At 42.7% G+C, this 17,652-nt stretch overlaps 1 protein-coding gene and 1 long non-coding RNA gene across 17 annotated transcripts in view; one reads left to right on the top strand and one right to left on the bottom strand.

Annotated features, from left to right (window-relative positions):
* Nucleotides 1-717: 717 nt before the first annotated feature.
* LOC114234663 (uncharacterized) lies at nt 718-3,932 on the bottom strand. The gene is made up of 4 exons (XR_003620860.2): nt 3,843-3,932; nt 3,472-3,530; nt 2,065-2,161; nt 718-1,285 (listed from the first exon to the last, which is right to left on the bottom strand). It is a non-coding gene; the product is annotated as an uncharacterized LOC114234663 (long non-coding RNA).
* Nucleotides 3,933-4,135: 203 nt separating this feature from the next.
* The window catches only part of ZMYND11 (zinc finger MYND-type containing 11), a 118,101-nt gene continuing 104,584 nt past the window's right edge, over nt 4,136-17,652 (top strand). For 3 of the 16 annotated variants that reach the window (XM_054726584.1, XM_054726592.1, XM_054726572.1), the window contains exon 1: nt 4,136-4,362. The gene's annotated coding sequence lies outside the window, so the exon portion shown is untranslated. Of the gene's footprint in view, nt 4,363-4,788; nt 4,847-17,652 lie in introns of those variants that run through there. The other 13 variants (XM_054726603.1, XM_054726593.1, XM_054726588.1 and 10 more) reach the window with 8 other exon arrangements.

Here is a 17,652-nt window from a genome sequence, read left to right as displayed (position 1 = left end):
ATGCCTGGTCTGGGCAGGAGGAGCAGGCCTGCCCGAGGAGCACTGTCCAAAGGAGCCACGCAGGCAGTGGGGGCGTTGGTGCCTGCACCTCCTGCCCAGGCCCAGGCATTTCTCCAGCACTCCCTTAAAAGAGAGCTCTTACTTTATACTGGAAGCTTTTTTAAAACTAAAATATGCCACAGTGCGTGCTTCAGGCTTAGCCACAAAGGATCGCAGCTTTGGTGAATGGTCATCGACATTGCAAGGTTTGGTCCACAACGTTCTTCAAAACATGATTTTTCATCATCCACAGGTGACTTGACACTTGGAAACTCAGCAACACTGGCTGAACTCATTAATAGCAATTTAATACCAGAATAGCAATTTATCTTTAGGGAAAATAGGGGGAAACTATATTCATATCTAAAATACCAATAGCTAATTCAAAAGATTATGGGAAATCCAATCAGAAGTCAAAAAGGTATGGAATAAAATCAAAGGAAATTTGTAAAACCGAAGTGCAGTCCTAGAAAACATTTTATCGACCCCTGAGGCATTATCACTCTGCACTCTGTAGTGACCGCTCACTTCAGTATCTTTTATTAAATAGGGGTCTTTATTCTGTGTGTGTGTGTGTGTGTGTGTGTTGTGTGTGTGTGTGTAAGGGGGTGGGGGGCTGTCACATAAGTAAGAGAGGACATTCTAGGCCACACATCCCCATGGATATGAGTTTTTGGTTTTTTTTTTAATATATTTTATTGATTTTCTACAGAGAGGAAGAGAGAAGGATAGAGAGTTAGAAACATCGATGAGAGAGAAACATCGATCAGCTGCCTCCTGCACACCCCCTACTGGGGATGTGCCTGCAACCAAGGTACATGCCCTTGACCGGAATCGAACCCGGGACCCTTGAATCCGCAAGCTGACGCTCTATCCACTGAGCCAAACCGGTTTCGGCTGGATATGAGTTTTGATTCCCTCCTGCTCTCTCACATCAGGAAACACCTTTGAAAGTGAATGAGTGAAGAAGATGGCCCTGAATGTGAGTGTAAGTCCACAGGGGCACCTTTGGATTTACACTCACCTACAGTCATTTGCAACAGCCTGCTGCAGTTACTAGTAAGTAAGTGCTCGTGGTAATATCGTACAGCGCAAAACGATGTGTTTTATAGTATTGCACACAGACAAATCTTTACTTCTTGATTCTCCTGTTTTGGAATGGTGAATTCCAGAGTGGGTGTACGTAGCCCCAGGTTTCTCCCAGATCACAGGCGCTGTCTCGGAAGGACACTCTGTTGATCTTTATCTGTTTTGTACAAGGAATACACAGATAAGATTTCGTTGCTTGTTTTTGTGACAATATAGTGAATGGAAGGTAATAATTACTTAAGTTCACTTTACATGACAGTAGTTTATCCTCATTGATAAGTAATCCATTTGTAAACCTTTTGTGTGTGTGTGTGTGTGTGTGTGTGTGTGTGTGTGTGTGGTGAGCTGCTTCTATGACAACTACCCACATATAGCTTACATTTATTTTTATTAGCTTTCATTGCCCAAAAGTTATATTTTGGGGCTTTTTATATAAATTTTGGGATGTGAACTATGTATAGATTGCAGCCATAAATCTCTATATATACCAAAGAAATCATTGGGAAATAAGATTCTATATAACTTAATTTTATAGTTATATATTCCTTCAAGAAAGGGATCCCTACCTGGTACCGTTCTGTATACGGGGAACAACCAGAATTGTAGGCTAGTTACTAGTAATCTTTTACCTGATCATGAACAAAGATTTTTTTTAAAAAAAGAAAATGCCTGTAACCCAAAGAAATATACATTGTTGTCATTTTCTTCCTTCTAATATTTAACAAAATGGAAATCATATGCATATGTAATTTAATATTCCTTTTCAACCGTCAGTCTCTAATGTTGGATTTTTATCTTATTTTCATTTTATTTTATTGATATTACATAAAATTGTGATGAGCAGCATTCGTTAATTCATCAACTAGTTCTGAATGCCAAATATTTCTGAGTTCCAAGTATTTGGCAAAAGTGCCTAACCATGGGTAGTTAACATACCTCACTACCAGCATTCTGCCTCCTTTCTTCCTTAATTTCATCCCCAGTCCTGATCCTGGGTGCTGAAGTTCACTGGTCTGCTACACCAGACCTGTTTCTAAATATGTTGAAAATGAAAAAGAAAAATAATTTAGAGAATTGTGTTATCTCTCAACAAAGCTATGTTTGCAATCCAATTGTCTTGCAGATTGGAATTTCCTATTTGGAGTGTCAGCACCTTAATATTAACTTTCCTTCTATGTACATTCTTGCGCTGACCATCCTAATGCCCTCCAAGGTACATGAATGCCTTAGGGACTTCATGCATCGATATGCAAAGGAGAAAAGTGTACTAATGTGCTTCAAAACGCTCAGGCATATATACCTCTTCTGTTTTATGAACACACCCACACACATGCACCCAGTGAGCAGGAAGAACATGACATGGCTTCTCCCAGGGTTTGGGGGAACTGCATTTATAAGATCCTTTACTCCACAGCCTTGAACTATTAGCCTAAGTATAACATCATCTAATTAACATGTGGTTTTAATTAATATGCATTTAGAAGGACTACAATGCTTGAGTGACAGAGCTACGGGTATTAGGTTATTTAAGAGCAAAACACTAATATCTAGACAGTGCTCTGTCAAGTACAATGAGACCACCAATTTTATCTGTGGCATTTCTCCATTTAACACATTTACTGGAAGCCTGGATGTGCTATGCAGAACAAACCCTCCCATCAGTTTCTAAACACTAAAGTAAACATATAATTACAAACAATTTTGTGTTATGGAGAAAAATAGAGAGGGCCAATTTACATTGGGGGCTCACAAAGGTCCTTTTTTTTGGGAAAAAAGTAACACTTGAACGGAAACTGAAGAAGATCGGGGAAGTATGTGCTGGAAGGAGGGGACAAACTTTGCATCTTCCTGAGAGAGTTATGCAGTCACTTCTTTCCTAAAAGCTAAGCTTTCTTTTATGCATATATGATGTTGCCACAGTGAAATAATGCGGAGCCATAGTCTTGTTTTATAGATGACTTTAAAAGAGGGTGATGTGCTTAAAGCTGTTTATTGTTAGAATTCCTGGTCCAGCACTCAAACTAGGTCTGGCTTGATTTTATCTGAAACCCTTTAACCCATCTGCTGCATTTTATTTATCTGAAAAAATAAAATAAAATTATTTTGTGATGTTCCCTGAGATAACCAAAAACTCTTTGTGATGTATCAGAACTAGGGCTATCGATGGCTGAATAATTGCTTTTTTGACTGGTGTACATCGTGAACACCTATTCAAATATCACCCATTTATTTCTAAATTCTGAGTCTTAGAGACCAGCTATGGAAAAAAAAAAAAAAGATCGATACATTGGATTATAATCCCAAAATTACTCGGACAGACTCTTCCCAATGATTTTCAGGTACCTCTGTCCAATGAGAATCAGAGCAAGAAATTTTGGCTGATAGGCTGTCCATCCAAACTCCTAGTGGGGAAAGCAAGGTTTTTTTTTGGAAAACATGTAGAACCTGTAAAAGTAGGCTTATCTTTGAGACTTTCTTAAACCATATATTGGGATCTTCTCTGGTTAGATCTAGAATGACAAACTTAAGAGAGATAACCTCGTTCTCTTTGCACAGATTTGTAGTGTTTCTGTCTAATTGACAATGGGTGGTCCCGTGCTTTTTCGAAGTCCTCCGTGTGTGTATAGAATGAGGAATTAGCACAGCCCTGCGATTCTCCTTGAGGACAGAATGAAAAAGATACTAAAACCACTTTCCCAATTTGGTTAACGAACGTAAAAATGAATGCTTCGCGAAGGCTCTGCCATTGGGCTCGCTGCACGCGAGGAAACGAGTCCCTCGGACCGGAGACGGACGCGGGCGGGCGGGCGGGCGCCGGCCCCGCGGGCCGCGCGCGGAACAATGCGGGCCGGGACCTTTGTGCGCCGCTCCGCGCCCGCGCGCCGGCACGTACGTCGCTTCCACGTGTGGGGCCGCGAAGTGCATGTGCGGCGCCGTGAGAATATGCTGGAACAAATTCGGGTAGCGGCGCCGCGGACAGGACGGAGGGAAGGTGGGTGTGGGCGTGCACCGCGCCGGCCGCCGGGAGGGAGCCCGAGCCCAGCGCGCCGCGCGGCCGGCGCCGCACAATAAAGTCCGGGGGCGGGCGGAGGTGGAGGAGGCGGCCCGCGAGCGGCCGCCCGCGCACACACCGCCATGTGAACAGCGCCGCGTCCTCGCAGGACGGAAACTTTCCCGGCGGCGGCGCCCCAACTTCCCGCCCCGCCCGGGCCCGCCGCTCGGCAAGGAGACCCCGTAAGTCCGGCGGCGGGGCCTCCGCGTCCCTGGCCCTGCCGGCGCCCCCCCCCCACCCCGGCCGCCGTGCTTCCCTGGCCGGGCTCGCGCTCGCCGAAGGTGCGGGCTGTAAACATGGCGCCCTGAAGCGCCGAGCGGCCGGGGGCGGCGGGAGACGACGCCGGGGAGAGCGCGCGGCCCGGCCCAGGGAACCGAGGAGGAGGGCGGCGGGGGGACGCCAGGGAGACACCCTGGAGAGGGGAAGGCCGGGCGCGCGGAAAGAGGGCGGCGGGGAGAGCCGGAGGACGGGCCCGCGGAGCCGGAGAGGAGGGCGGTGGAGAGCCGGGAGGGCGAGCCCGCGGGGGCGGAGGCGGAGGCCGGCGGCCCCCCCTCCCCTCTCTCTCCGCGCCCGCGGCCCAGACCGGGGGGGAGGCGGCGCGGCGGCGGGGCCGGGCGCGGAGGGGAGGGCGGGCACCGCGGCGGAGGCCAGGACCGGAGCATAATGGTAGGAAGGCTGTGCGGCGGGCGTGGGGGCGCGGGCGGGGGCGTCCGTGGCTGGCGCGTCCGTGGCGTTGGCGCCGAGCTTTGTGGAGCCCGGGCTGGGCTGCAACCTCTCCGGGCTCCGAGCGGGAGTGACCGCCGCTCGCCCTCCCGCGAATGGCCCCGAGTTGCTCGCGGAGCTTTGTGTGCGGCGGGCCCGGGCCTGCGGGGGTCCCGTCGGCGCCCCTTCGCCTGCGGTGGGCCGGGAGGGAAGGCCCGGAGCGGGGAGACGGCCCGGGGCCTACTCGGGCGGGGAAGCCGGGGTGTCGCGTGAGCGTCGCACGCGAGGTCCGCCCTCCTCGCGCGGCCAGGCCTTGGGGCCCGCGGCCGCGCTTTGAGGTCCTCCGGAAAGCGGCCCTGTGAGTGTGAGGAGGGCGGGAGGGGGCGTTTGCCGTCGCCGTTCGTTTTTTTTGGGAGCCATGACCGAGGCTGGGCTGGCGGTCCCCAGAGATCCAGGCGAGGCTGGCTGGGTCCGCGTCCCCCGCGGCTTTCGCCTCCTCAGCAGGCCCTTGAGGCCCCGGGACTGCTTGCGGGGGCCACCACTTCCACGGGGCGTCCAGAGGGCCTCTGCCGGGCGGGGGGCTCCTGGAGCGTCCCGGGGACCCAAGTTCCACGTGGACTGCCCCTCACGCCCCTCCTGGGCCAGCTGTGAAGGCGCTTTACGGTGTGGGCCTGGTTCCGGGGGTGTGCCCGGTGTTTATGGGTGTGGGCATGAACTCAGTGTCCCCGGTTGTGCATGGCGCCTGGGGTGTCCGGGGCGCCTGGGGTGTCCGGGGCGCCCGCTGTTACGTGTGCTGTGTTCATGATACGCGGTGTGGACATGGTGCCCTGTGTTATGTATGGTGCCTGAATAGTACCTGGTGTGGGCATGTGATACCCTGTGTTACCTACGGTATGTCCATGATGCCGGGTCTGCATATGTATATAGTGTGTCTGCGAGCTTAAAGCAGGTGCCCAGGTAGCCTGTGCAAGGACCAGTGCCTGAGGGTTGGAGAGGCCCACCTGACTCTCTGAGGTGTCCCTACTGGGTCCTCTGGTCTGCCTCACCCAGGTGTCCTGCATCCTATAGTAGGCCCTGTCCATGGAGGGATTAAATTATTTTTAAGAGCTTGCTTAAAAATAATTTAATCTGTGGGTTGAAAGGCACAAAGTACAACATTTACTTATTTTCTTTTAAACTGAAAAAAAAAATGTAGTAGTTGTAGCATAGTAATTATGGGATGCATACATAACCTTTTGAGGGTTTTGGGTCATTGATTCATATTAATAATGGTCGGAAGTTATCAGGGTATCAGATAGTCTTGGTTGTACTTGAGGAATTTGAGTGCTTTCTGGTTAGCAAAGTCACCTTTGATTATTTGGAATTCTAATTTGTGCACAAGGCAGGAGATAAAATACGAGTTTTGGCCCTCGCCGGGTGGCTCAGTTGCTTGGAGTGTCCTCCCATAAACCAAAAGGTTTTAGTTTGGATTCCCAGTTCAGGGCACATATCTAAGTTTTGGGTTTGATCCCGGTCCAGGTTGCTTATGGGAGGCAACCGATTGATGTTTCTCTTCCTCTCTCTCTAAAAATAATAGACATATCCTCGGATGAGGATTAAAAAGAAATAGGAGTTTTGTACAGGTGTGTAATTTTTCTTATCTTTGGCTAACTAGTGCTTGGTACAGTCATTTTGTTGGACTCTTCTTTATAAGATGGTCAGGTTAGAGAATAAAGGATTAGAAAATATGGGATGTGATTATGACAATAAAATTTTTTCTTGCTTAACTCTACCGGTGATTAACAGGATTTTTATTTTTTGCATGTACTTTTTTGTCCTAGTTGTTTTTCATATGAAAACTGAATCTCCCTTTTACATTCTGTAATTGGGTGACTTATTTTTGCAGTTACTTGTTACAAGGTGTTTAAAAAATGCATGTAAGTGCCTCCAGCTTTACAAAGAAAAATCAATATAAATTTAAATGTTAAAATTTAGCTCCTTAGTTCATACTAAATATTTCTAGGATATTATTACCTTGGTACTTTAAGTGGATGTCATCTTGCATGTTTCTATGAATTGACATGTGTTTATTTGAACTCTCACCCTTCTGTAACCCTATCCTCTTTTCCTTTAAGGGTTGTTCAGATAGTGTATAATAGAAACATTCATACCCTTAGGCATGCATACCTTAACTGAGACAACTAAATGAAGCTAATTAAGAATTTTAACATTTGTAATGGAAGTATCAAATGCAGTCTAATACTACTTAGAGCCCTAAACCTTTGGCTTCAGATTTTCTTTACTTACTTTATCTTTCAGTTGAATTCCACATGGAAAAACAAGCAAAGACTATATCTAGAAAAAAACATTAAGGAGAAAATGGATAGTCAGACTTATGATAGTTAAAAACTTTTCACTGTTTGAAAACCTTAATTTGGACTTCACATTGAATACTTTTAGAGGGTAATAAGATTTTTTTTGCCATTAGAGAAGTAGCATAAGTGGAGGCTAGATGGCTTGGGTTTGAATCTCACCTCTGTTATTTACTAGCAAAGTGATCTTGGACAAATTACTTAAACTTGTCATGTCTGATGTCAGTTTCCTCATCTGGAAAATAATAGTAATTGTACTATAGGGTTATTGACTCATAAATGACTCTAGACTAATTCAATTCATTTGAGACAAATTCAGTGTTACTGAGACTTTAATGTGGAAAGGTGTGAAGCTCTGAAATTATATTATTGTCTTACTAATTTGAGTTTGACTGTCGTAGCATACCTCTGAATCTCTTTTTCCTTTTTAGTTAACTCAGAAGGTTAGAAAATAAACATTTGTTATATTTCTTGGGTCTCATTTACTTGAAGCAATTTTAAGGGTCTTTCTATGATTACTTTAACTTTTTAAAATTGGTAAACTATGCATAACGTAAAATTTGCCATCTTAACCATATTCAAGTGTACAGTTCAGCGATAATTAAATACATTAACATTGTTGTGCAGCCATAACCACCATTCATCTCCATAGCTCTTTTCATCTTGTAAAACCGAAATTCCATATCCATTAAACACTTAACTTCCCATCTCCTCTCTCTCCAGCCCCTGGCAACTGCCTAGCATTACTTCTTAATATTTGATGAAGAATATAGGTAATTGAAGTACATAGTGTGAACATTCTTATTTTAACCATTGGTTTTAAATGAATATTTTTGTATTTTCCCACATCTGCCACCCTATCTGTAACTGCTTCAGGTTGTATGTTTTATATTTGCTTGAAGCAGATGGACTTTATAAATAAAGAAACGCTGCTTGGCACCTCTTCATTTGATCATTGTGGAACTAATCCCTCACCAACATTTTTACTAGTACTAGGAATTTTGAGAAGAAGTAAAAAATAACTGATGTGAGTTTAATTTTTGCCTGTATCTCTTGCATAACAACTTTTTTGTTGTTTTTGTTAATCCTTACCTGAGGATATTTTTTCCTTTGCCTTTCAGAGAGTGAGGGAGGGAGGGAGAGAAGAAGAGAGAGAGAAACATCAACTGGTTGCTTCCAGCACACCCCCCTACCAGGGGCAGGAGTGAACCACAACCCAGGTATATGTCCTTGACCAGGAATCGAACCGGAGAACCTTCAGTGCTTGGGCTGATGGTCTTTCCACTGAGCAACACGGGCCAGGACTTAGATAACTTTGTTATTTCCTTGCACTAGTGTTGTCAACTTTTCAAAATAGTTTAAATCTGCTTTGGTGCAGTGATTCTGTAAAGATCACTAGTGATCTGAAAGTTCTTCACACGTCCTTCTTTGGCCTTGATTTTAGAAATGTTTTGTTAGTCACAGGTTTATTATACAAAATAAGTATATGATGATAATATGCATCACATGTTATATGTTTACCATGTCTCAGCCACTGTGCAAATTTCTTTACAAACACTGTCCCACATGATCATCTTAAAACATATCAGTCTTCCTTTTAATTATGGAAGGTTCCACCTCCTCATAACACACCCCCATTCTAGCACACACACTCTAATGAGAAGTGAATGAACTAGGAGTTTTGTGAGAGAATGTGATTCATATAACAAAATCCCCGTAACAAGAAATAAAATGATAAAAATGAAGATGTGAGGGAGGGAGAGAAAAATAAAAATATCCAGTAGTATAGTCTGAATAATCAAGTCTTAACTAATATTTTAAACATATATGTACTGCCTTAAGGGAAGATCTTTTTGCATGTGTGTGTGCTTGCTATTACTGATTTTTCCACTTAGAAAACTCTTAATTTAGTTTCTATTGTGAAAATGCTGTACAATGTTTAATATCAAAATTACTTACAAATGCAAGTAAATAGTCTGTAAAATAAAATTATTTGGAAAATAATTTTATTTTTGCATGTGTGTGTGCTTGCTATTACTGATTTTCCCACTTAGAAAACTCTTAATTTAGTTTCTATTGTGAAAATGCTGTACAATGTTTAATATCAAAATTACTTACAAATGCAAGTAAATAGTCTGTAAAATAAAATTATTTGGAAAATAAAAAATATTCGTGTATCCATTATGTGTTTAGTAGGGAAATTTCTAGATATTTAATTCAGTTTTATAAACAATATGATTTATATGGATCTGGTAACTATTTATACATTTAGTTAATCTTCCATTCTATTTTTGGGGGTATATTTCTGTTCAATAAATGGCTAAGTGTTTGCCTGACTTTATGTGAAATTAAAGAAAAATGACAAAGGCAATGGAATACTGTTATATGAGCATTTATAAGGGATCATATTGACTCATGTCTATTCAGTGATGAGAAGTTCTCATTATGTGATGGTATACCTTATTTGGAAAATGTCTGTTCCTGAAAATGTGTACAGTTTTTTTATTTTTTGTGTGTGAACTGAGTAATATTTAAGTACTAGAGGCCCAGTGCATGAAATTCGTGCACTTGGCAGGGGTGGTCCCTCAGCCCAGCCTGCGCCCTCTCACAGTCCGGGAGCCCATGGGGGATGTCCGACTGACGGCTTAGGAGTGGGGCTAAGCCGTCAGTCGGACATCCTTAGCGCTGCCTCAGAGGAGGGAGAGGCTCCTGCCGCCACTGCTCTACTCGCCAGTATTGAGCCCGGCTCAGGGCTTCTGGCTGAGTGGTGCTCCCCCTGTGTGAGTGCACTGACCACTAGGGGGCAGCTCCTGCGTCTGCCCCCTGGTGGTTAGTGTGCGTCATAGCGACCGGTCATTCTGCCATTTAGTCAGTTTGCATATTACTCTTTTATTATATAGGATAATAGGTAAACTAGTTTTGTTTTAAATAAATACTTTCATAGTTCAAGTTACTTCATAATTGATCCAATTCGTAAGATCACATTAAAATGTTATATTTTTACAATGGGTAGAATATGTTTTAAGATCTTATTCACTTATTAAACAGTTATTTATTGAAACTGTACTATGTACTAGACTTTTGCTAGGTAGCATCATTATTGAAACAAGTGCAATGCAATGTGACAGAAGAAAGTGTATGATGTATGTGAGTTAAGATACATTGTATTTGAACGAAAATTATTTTTGAGGTCTTAACGATGATGATTTCGAACTTTGTGATTTCACTATATTAACTACCTGAGGATTTTTAAAAACAACTTTGTTATGATTAGTAATTTTTATGTTCTCCAGATATTTTCTAAGCATTTAAGTGAAATGTGGACCCACTTAATATTTTTGATTTTTTTTTTTCTAGTTTGATCTGGTATGCTAAGTAAATTTATAATTTGAAGAAGGATGATTCTTTCCTAGTTCAAACATTTATGCAAACACTAAAATATATGTGTGTGTGTGTGTGTGATATATATATACATATATATATAATCACACACACATACATATGTGTATATTTTAATGGATTTGTATTGAGATTGGGATATTTCACAGTTGGGATTAAAATGCTTTTTTTTAAGATGGCATAAATACATTTTAATTTGACTGTGTAGGCACATTAGTTCCCATTAGAAATCTATATAAGCAGTTTTTAGAAAGCTGTGTGTCATTATAAATGTTGCTTGTGGCAGCACCATTTTTTTAAAAAATATATTTTATTGATTTTTTACAGAGAGGAAGGGAGAGGTCTAGATAGAGAGCTAGAAACATCGATGAGAGAGAATCATCGATCAGCTGCCTCCTGCACACCCTCCACTGGGGATGTGCCCGCAACCAAGGCACATGCCCCTGACCGGAATCGAACCTGGGACCTTCCAGTCCGCAGGCCGACGCTCTATCCACTGAGCCAAACTGGTCTCGGCACCATTTTTTTTTTTAAAGGTGACTTAATGAGCACCTACTATAGTAGGCAATTTACATACTCCCATTTCTTTCTCACAACAGCATGAGGGAAGTAGTATTAGTGTGAGTATATGATAAATTCCAATATTATAGTATAATCATTACTGTCCTATAACTTATATTAAGAGAACAGACTTAGGAGGGTGAAGTTACCAGTGCCTGAGGGTCACTCAGAATACATGATCAAGTGGGTATTTGAATTCAAGTGTATGACTACCAAAACCTATGGCTGCTCTGTCTCCTAAGATTCTCTTAAGTCCTTGAATCTTTGTACTGATACCACCTTCATCACCCAAGTGTGCTTTTATTTACAAGTCTGCCAAACGGGGATAATAAAAAAAGGTAAAACTAAACTCACTCTTTATACAAAAGTAGGAGGTGGAAAGAAAAGGAATATTAGAAATCTCCTGGTAATCAGAATGTTCCATACATACATAAAGTTCTGCTTAATTCCAGCTTCACTGGCAATCTAAGAACAAGTGTCTATAATTGGCTTACTTTCTTCTTGTCACTTTTTGCTAGTATTATGAAGATACTTGGCATGAGGTAGAAGGGGAGGAACCTACAACTTTATTTTAATATGTATAGGAGAGAAATGTTGGAAAATATTCGGAATTAACTCCAACACTAAAGTGTTTTTGCTGTATGAGAAGGGGGGTCATATAGCAAGAACACTTTACCATTCCCTCTGTTGGATAAGTTCAGTTTGTATTGAAATAACTAATTACTTGAAAGTTGCTCTAAGTGTGAAGACTTCAGAGTTCTGTAGGTATTTACCATCTAAAATATGAGAAGCATATGGTGAAGAGAGAAATAGATCAAGTGAGTTGTAGCATTCACATATTCACATCATGCTGATATTCATCAATGGGGATGTTACATAGTAAATATGACTTCCTCATTAAATAGCTCTGGAAAGATTTTTAAAAATATTCTATTAATGAAGGCTAGCATGGGGAATGCTTTTGCATGGGGAAACTCTGAACTTGAAAGCCATTATGAACTTTTTAGTTTTTTTATAGGCTGATTTGTCTGCTTGTTGATTCTTTCCTTTCCCCTTTCAAAACTGTATCTGAAAAATGCTGTTTAGGAGATCGAGGAGTCCTTCTTGAATTAATATAAAATATACCTAGTTTGTTTGACCAGTTCTTTCAGTAGAAATAAGTGAGACAAATTTTGGAGGCGGGGGGAGAGTTCCATTAATATACTTAAAATATTTTTGGGTCATTAGAAATTTTTTCTTTTTAAAATTACTTTTTAAGACATATAGTTTAAGGTGATCTATTTTCCTACTGTACTTAACAGTGTTTAAAAATAATCACATTAAGCCCTGGCCGGTTTGGCTCAGTGTATAGAGTGTCGGCCTGTGAACTGAGGGGTCCCAGGTTCGATTCTGGTCAAGGGCACATGCCCGGGTTGTGGGCTCGATCCCCAGTGGGAGACTTGTAGGAGGCAGCCGATCCATGATTCTCTCTCATCATGGATGTTTCTATCTCTCTCTCCCTCTTCCTTCCTCTCTGAAATCAATAAAAATATTTTAAAAAAATAATCACATTGAGTATTATGTCAAAATACCTGGTATGTTTTATTTTTGAAATACTCTACCTAGTTATTTTACTACTAGAGGCCCGGTGCATGAATTTGTGCATGGGTGGGGTCCCTTGGGGGGGTCTGCAGAGATCGGGCCCCAGCTTGCGCCCCCAGCCTTGCAGCCCTGCAGTCCTGCCTTGGCTTGACGCCGCACCCTCACCTGCTCCACCATCTGCCTTCGGGGGGATTGATCGGGGCTGGGCCCCCCACCCGGCTCCCTTTGCGCCTGGGAGCTGGGTGGTGGCCCCGCCCCCCGCTGCCACCACTGGTCGCCCTCTGCGGGGCGATTGGCGGGGTGATTGGGCCCCCGCTTGCACTGCCTTGGCCTGGCGCTGCCTGTTCACCTGCTCCACCATCCCGCCACGGTCTCACTCTTGTTGGGGCCGGCAGCGCCTCCACTGCGTCGCCGATGCCCACCATGTTCTGTGCCACCCCCTGGTGGTCAGCACACGTCATAGCGAACTCCCAGTGTCCTGGTCAAACAACCGCCGGAGGGGACAATTTGCATATTAGGCTTTTATGATATAAGATAGGATTCTGAACATAGATATTCTGCACACATAATGTTAAGAAGCCTCTTGCTTGTGATCAGTATTCATGTTGGATTGTTTCAGGTAAGAAACTTTCATTTGAATAATTTGAAAGTTAAATTTTATTTTCTTAGGATTACTAGCTTTAGTCTCAGTGGTTTTCAAGTGAATTAAAAGCTGAACAACACCAATCTAGTTTAAAATTAGACTTTCTCATTTCATTTGTATATTTTAAACAAATCCTAATGAAAAATACACTGTTGTAAGCCTTAGTTGCAGTAGTATTTGGATTTTTTTTTTTTTCTTCAGAGAGGAAGGGAGAGGGAGAAAGAGATAGAAACATCAATGATGAGAGAGAATCATTGATCAGCTGCCTCCTGCATGCCCCACATCAGGGATCGAACCCACAACCCCGGCATATGCCCTGACCTGGAGTCGAACTGTGATTTCCTGGCTTATAGGTAACGATGCTCAACCATTGAGCCACATCAGCTGGGCTGGATCTTATTTTTTTAAAATAAATTCTTTGGGGTTCTAGCTGATACATTAGAAACCAAGGGTGACCTGATGTGCCATTAGTACAACTGGCTCAATCAGGACTGAACATCTGAATTACTATTTTTTCTTTAATAAAAACATTAAATCAGAATCTCTGGAGATGGGTCTGGGCTCTTTTTTAAAGTCACAAAAGTTTTTTTAACTTGTGAGTTTCAAATTTTTATTTTGTAAAGTAGGTTGTGGTATGTATGCCTTCTTTTAAATATTCCTTTTTGAAATGACTTACAGAAAATGATGTACCCTCTGATCTTTAGCTCTATGTCTCAGAAATTGTCTTTCAAGAATAATATTCATGAAGTTTCTTTTTTTATTATTTTTCTTTTTTTATTATTACTTTTTAAGATATATTTTTATTGATTTCAGAGAGGTAGGGGGAGAGAGATGGAAACATCAATGATGAGAGAGAATCATTGGTCGGCTGCCTCTTGCACGCCCCACACTGGGGATTGAGCCCACAACCCAGGCATGTGCCCTTGACTGGAATCGAACCCATGACCCTTTAGTCTGCAGGCCGATGCTCTATCCACTGTGTCAAACCAGATAGGGCTTCATGAAGTTTCTTAAAGAGGGTTAACAGCCTGAAAAATAAATGCTTCCTACAGGAAAACCTTGAGTCTTTTTTGGTTTCTCTAAAATGCTCCTGTATTGTTGCTCTACTAGTCATGGAAGGTGGATATCAAAGGTAGGGTTGGTTGGGGTTTCCTGATAGTCCTACATCAGGTCTAAGGTGAACGATATTCAGGAGATAAACTGCCACTCAGTTTCATTGTCTCTGGGCTTTTCCGTAATTTGAGCAGTGGCCTAAAGTTCCTGCTGGTGCTGGAGTAAGCTTTCGACGCTGACAGGTATCAGAAGAACTTGGATGTCTTTCCCTAGACCAGTGGTTGGCAAACACTTTAGTCAACAGAGCCAAATATCAACAGTACAACGATTGAAATTTCTTTTGAGAGCCGAAAACCGACTTCTGCGCATGGGCCACGAAGTTTCAATCGCACTGTATGTGTGTGCCTGCACGTGGTATTTTGTGGAAGAGCCACATTCAAGGGGCTAAAGAGCCGCATGTGGCTCGCGAGCCGCAGTTTGCCGACCACTGCCCTAGACAGTCATGCCATCCATCATGGGTTGTGTCTGCAGGCAGGGTTGAGACCACATGCAAAGGTTTTTTAGGCCCTTAGCAGTCTGGCTAACCCTGGCCTTTGTCTGGATTTCAGGTGATCCTTGGTATTCCTCCAGATTGAGGGTGTCATTTCCACTTTCAGGTTGTTCCCCAGAGACATGAGTATTGCAGGGACAGATTCAGTGTCTGAGCTGAATACCAGAAGAGTATGAGGGAAGAAGCCCTGTCACTTTGATGACCAATGTCTACACCTTTCCATGCTGAGCCATCACAGTGGCTCTGGATACCTGTGGAGTGCCTGATAATGACCACGGTTTCTCTTCATCTCTGATGCAGTGTCCATCAGTTTTGCATAGCAGATGGGATGTCAAGGAGGAGGGAGTGGCTCAGGGAGGCCTCAGCTGGAGTCTCTAACAAGGTCTCAGCTGTTATTTCATTTGTTCTTCTGAGCATATGGCACAGGCCATCCACAGCTGATTTCCAACTGATGTCAGTCTTTATACTGTTCTTTCTAGTTATACTCAGGTGATTAAAACAAAGTTTTATCTGTTTTTAAACTGTTAAGTCAAATTTTTTCTGAAATACACATAATTTTCTCAGTTTTAGATTACCAGATACATTCAAGAATTATATTAATTGGTGCTGTTAGGGTTGCATTTTAAATAGAATATTTTGTAAAATTTTACCTTGAGGAATAGAGTGGAAATGTTAAAAAGTTTGCTATTATGAGTCAGTATTTGTTCTTAACTAGAGGTACCATTTCATAGAATAATCCTGAATATCATAAATAATAGGGAGGGAAGAGGATCTGAAGTCTGGTTCATAGAACTTAAAAGTTTAGGGTCTACAAAACTGGCCACTAGTCTCTGCTCTTTAGTCTCCTTAACTCAGGAGGCCACAGGCTTCGTTCAGGCTCTTCCTGCACTGCGGCCTGGAATTTGCTACTAGGTAGCAAGATGTAATTGTAAACCTCTCTTCATGCACTCCCCCCTCCCAACCCCCCAATGGATTTTAATTCTGTCATTCGTGATATATATATTTTAAAGTTTTTTAAAATTTATTTTGAGAGAGAAACATCAATGTGAGCGTGGAACATCAGTCAGCTGTCTCCTGCACACCCCCCTATGGGGGATTGAGCCCCCAACCCGGGCATTTGCCCTGACTGGGAATCAGACCAGCAACCTTCCTGTGCACAGGACAATGCCCAGCCAACTAAGCCACACCAGCCAGGTCTCATTCATAATATTTCGAATGGTTTTAGTCTAACTTTTTAGTCTTATTTCCTGTTTCCCTAGAGGTAAAACTTTTGTTTCAGCCAGTCATTCTATTTATTCTTTTAATAAATGGCTTTTAAAATACACAGATAGTACTGATTGTATAAATATTATTTTATAAGTTTTTAAATACATATTTTTATTGATTTCAGAGGGGAAGGGAGAGGGAGAAGATAGAAACATCAATGATGAAAGAGAATCATTGATCGACTGCCTTCTGCACATCCTGCACTGGGGATTAAGCCCACAATCTAGGCATATGCCCTGACTGGGAAGCAAACCGTGACCTGGTTCATAGGTTGATGCTCATCCACTGAGCCACGCGACTGGGCATATAACTTTTGTTCAAGTATCCTTTTTCCCCCTCCTTATTTCATACGCAATGCTGAAGTCAGCTTAAAACTTAATTTAAAATTAGTTGGCATTTGAGATCTCTGTCAATTTTCATCTTATTAGCCCACAGTTAAACTTCTACAGCATTTAAAGTTTGCCTCAAATAGTTCTTATTCTATTGCCTTTTATTATTTAAACTTTACCCCAATAATCATCTTCCCAATTCCTTGACCTATAAACACTGACTTTTTAAATCTACATGAATAAAAGAGTAACATGCTAATGGACCGTACCTTTGTGACACCCACCAGCCAATCAGGAGTGAGTATGCAAATTAACCCAACAAAGATTATGGGTTAATTTGCATACACAGGCCCCAAGCGGCCGGGGGTGGGGCGGGATGCTTGCGTTGTCACCATGGCGACGATGCAGGCATTCCGCAACACCCCAGCCGCTCTGGGCCTCTGGGCAGCGTGGGAAGGCAGAAAGGCGGCTCCAGGCGGAGTGAAAGCGGTGCCGGCAGCCAGGGGAATGAAGGCCCATTCTTGGACGAATCTTCGTGCATCGGCATCTAGTATCTTTATAATACCTAATGTGTACAGTGCTATTCATACAGTAGGTCACATGAGTGCATCTAGGTAGACAAAAAAGTGTCCCTTTATCTTTTCATTGCAAACATGTTAAAGGCAAAACCCAAATTCTGGATAAATTTACCCTCCTTGCCTATACACTGGAGAGAAATTAGAGAGCTGAGTGGTGACACTGTGTGTAGGTTCTTAGAAACCGACATAGATGGACATCTGAGCTCTCAATCAGACTTTATTTCTCTGATAGTTCATCATCCACTTTCCATAAAGATTTACTTAACTTTCTTTATTTTCCTCAACTCCCCCACCACCACTCTTGTAGACCACTTTGGCATCTTTTTTTTTTTTTTTTCCCCAGAGAAGAGACTGCATCATGTTGGAAGTAACTTACTTTAGGCACTCACCATCTCCTTTTGTCATTCTCTTCATGTGCCCATAGATCATTTGCTTCAGAAAACTCACCTATTTTATTTT

Source organism: Eptesicus fuscus, chromosome 2, assembly GCF_027574615.1.
Source record: "Eptesicus fuscus isolate TK198812 chromosome 2, DD_ASM_mEF_20220401, whole genome shotgun sequence".
Classification (NCBI taxonomy): Eukaryota; Metazoa; Chordata; class Mammalia; order Chiroptera; family Vespertilionidae; genus Eptesicus; species Eptesicus fuscus.
This window is presented reverse-complemented; position numbering and strand designations above follow the sequence as displayed.